Source organism: Corvus brachyrhynchos, unplaced genomic scaffold (genome assembly GCF_000691975.1).
Source record: "Corvus brachyrhynchos isolate BGI_N302 unplaced genomic scaffold, ASM69197v1 scaffold17, whole genome shotgun sequence".
In the NCBI taxonomy this organism is placed as follows: domain Eukaryota; kingdom Metazoa; phylum Chordata; class Aves; order Passeriformes; family Corvidae; genus Corvus; species Corvus brachyrhynchos.
This window is the reverse complement of record NW_008240046.1, coordinates 7,132,945-7,136,285: the sequence shown is the minus strand read 5'-3', so window position 1 is coordinate 7,136,285 and position 3,341 is coordinate 7,132,945. Positions and strand designations below refer to the sequence as shown.

The window sequence follows — 3,341 nt, the reverse complement described above, 5'->3', positions numbered from 1 at the left end:
TCGTGTGTTGTGGATGTAAATAGAAGGCAGGTGGCAGTGGTGGGGCAGGTGCTTATGTGCACACAGTATCCTGGCCACGGCCACAGATCTGACCAGCAGTGCGAGCCAGCACAGGACAATGCGCTCCAACAGAAAGAAAAAGTTTTTTCTTAAGTTTCTCCATATGTAGCATAGTCTTCAGACAAAACGCTGGCCTGAAAGTTTCCCATAAGCTACTTGAAAATTACAGTAACTATTAGGCTGTTGGTCATTTATTAAAATGCCCATGCCCTGACCCAGCTGTCAGTTTGGTGGCACACAGCAGCTCTGGTCACCCTGGCTGCTGTGAGCATGAGGACTTCCTGTGGAGCTTTGGACTGAAAGCATATTTGTTGTGCTCTAGCAGCACCTGGAGCTTGCATGGTGTGGGGTCTATAAGGGCTGGCAGTGTGCAGCATGGCTGGACCCAACCCCGGCACACAGCACAGAGCAGCCATCTTGCCCGGATAGGGCTGTGGTTACCAAACTGTGCCCCAGCTGCCCCTGGGTACCTGGTCACAGCGTGTGTTTAGTGCATTTAGACTTGTAATATTCTCTCTGCATAAGGCAGAGAGACGCTAATACTCAAACATATGAGGTATTAGTAGGAACCAATGCAGCTAGAGTTTTGAAAATATGTTTTCTAAGTTTACTCTGTGTTATTCTTTGCATTTTAGACAGAGCAAGGCATGTCCTTGAAGGAACTGAATTTTTTTACTTCACTAAATTAAAAGTCACATGCCTGGCTAATTTACATTATTCACCCTTAATGTCACCACTTATGCAAATCCATGCAAGTTTGACCCTGGCCACCAGTGCCAGGGGTGCATCAGGGAGGTGTACAGGGCAGGGCTTAAGTTCATTCTGCTTGATGGGTAGCCAGTTGTGTCCTTAAAAGGACCTCTGGACCAAATATTGGATGCACAGCTGTCAGCCAGGAGGTAACTCTAGCTCTGGATTTCACAAATTTTCAAATATACCCATTTTTGCAGGTCTTTTAAAACTACATTATTCAGTGTTTTTATGTGTTAAAAAATACTAGTATATATTTACCTATTTTTAGTTTTCCTTTTCCACAAAGTCACAATCACAGCTCCTGTTAGGTGGGATCAGATCAGCAGGAGTTAAAGCAGAGTCAATGTTCAGTAGCTACTACCAAGTAGCAAGTAGTGCCCAACTAATCATGCATCTGAAAAGGCATTACTTTTTAATGAAGCAATGATTTCCTTAGGAAGATATGTGGAGGACAGCAATTAGCTTGTGCTGCTACTGTATGCTTCCTAGGGAAGATCCAAGCACTTGCTAACTCTACCGTGTTGGTCTGCGTAATTAACTGGTACCACATGGGAACACGAAATGTTTGTCTCTCTCTGGCCTGAGATCCTCATTTTCTCTTTGTGTACCAAGAGGTGTTGGATGGCAGTTCTTGGTAAGACCAACAACATTTTGCATAGCTGTGAGATTGAAGGCACAATGTTGGCTTTGTAACAGTCCTTTAAAGACTAATGAGTAAGTGCTGTAAAGACTAATGAATCATCTCTTGTTGGATAGGCCATAGCTTTTAGGGGGATTTCCAGTTTGCCACAAGAGATGACTACTACATAAGCACATGAGTGGGTGTGCTGCTGTGGGCTTCTGTCCAGTGCCACCATTTGGGCACTTTCCAGGGAAGATCGCAGCCAAAAAAAGAAAATTTCCTACCTCCCTTTAGCTTTGTGTGTACATAGTGGAGGGCTTCTATCAGAGAAAATGCTCTGGCAAGAGATCAGCAGATCAGTACAGCCGGTAGACACAATGAGCTTCATGCACTGTGGACTTTTGGACATTACTAGAGTGTTAGTTGCCCTTTTATAGGGCATGGCTGTGTCAGTTCAAATATTTCATGCTATTTTGCTGAAGGTTTAACTGAACATAATTTGCAATTCAAGATCTTTAAACTGGCTTTGGAAGACTTAAAAAATGTTATTTATTTTAAATAGATATTAGTGCAGGAGTGATGCTTGCAAGCCTAGGGTTTGTACAGTGTCCTAATGCAGCACATGCTCCTGCCCAAAACCAAGGTAATGCTTGTTGGCTGGACCTCACTGTCAGGGGAGTCACCTACGTGAGTGTGGTTTGATGAGTCTGCTACCTACTGCTGTTGGTGGGATTGCTTTATTATGTGTGATTAGAGGATTGCTAGCTGCCCTGAATTCCGGTTAATTTTAAGGTGTTTTTTGTCCCCTGAGCTTACTGTAGGAGGTGATATTAGAAGGTCAGGAATGCTCTCTTTGAGGGAAACTGCTCTCACTGTATACATGGGCTGAAATCAGTTCTCCACCCTTGGCTGTATTCGGCACCAAGAATAAACTCTAGCTTCTAGCAGCCGTCTAGCTTGTGCAGTGGCTCAGGAACCACTTTGGGCCAAGCTGTTGGCCTCATGACAGCCAACCTCCATCTGTATGGCATGAGGAGGCGCCTCTCAGGCCAGTGGCAACCAGCCATGTGGCCCACAAGGCTCTGGATAAGAGGAGGATGATCTCTTGGGACCATGTCCTTCTCTGGTGGTAGTGATGCCAGGTGTATGGTGTGCCAAGAGATTGGTCCTGCACAGGGTCTCATGGATCTGTTTTCCTCTGTACAGAGATAGGGGAAGCACAGCCCAAACTGTTCTGGCTGCTGCCTAGACTCAGAAAAGAGATGTCACAAACACTTTCTTGTGCAGCTGAGGTTGCGAAGCCATGCTGTAATGGATAAACAGGCCCGATTCAATTCCTTTGAAGTCAGTGGGAGCTTTGCCATTCATTAAATAGCACTTGTTTTTAATTGAAACTGTTTTCTTACTTCTTTCAAATGAATTGTCTACTACTTAAAGCAAAGAAAATGTTGCTGGAGCAGGCAATGTTTCCTGACCATACAAACAGGTTAACCTTCAGGTGAAGTACATTTTCCAAACAGACACAGCAATGGTTTTTGCCTGCACGTGTTATGGCTTTGATGTTGTGATAATCTGCTGTAAATATTTATTTTCCAGTGAATATACAGAAAAGGAGGAAAAAACAAAAAGAGGAGGAGATGAACTGTTATGTTTTTTTTCTCCTGACCTCGAAGGTCACTTCAAAATGACAGAGAAGGACAATTGTTTAGAAGAGAATGCATTGAAATGCAGTCCCTGATAAACTCTGCCTTTTAACTGGTTTACTTGCTATCGATTATACCTCCAAGCAAGTTCTACGTGTGTTTACTAAAAAAGGCTTTACTTTCCTTTCATCACTGCCATCATCTCAGTCAAGTCACCCCAAATCCTTTCTGTCTGCAGCCATGCAAAAAATGACATGGGAAAG

The 3,341-nt window shown here is 43.8% G+C and overlaps 1 protein-coding gene across 11 annotated transcripts in view; it reads left to right on the top strand.

Moving 5' to 3' along the window:
* Positions 1 to 3,341, top strand: part of LNX1 (ligand of numb-protein X 1) — a 122,481-nt gene that overhangs the window by 105,929 nt on the left and 13,211 nt on the right. The window lies entirely within an intron of this gene.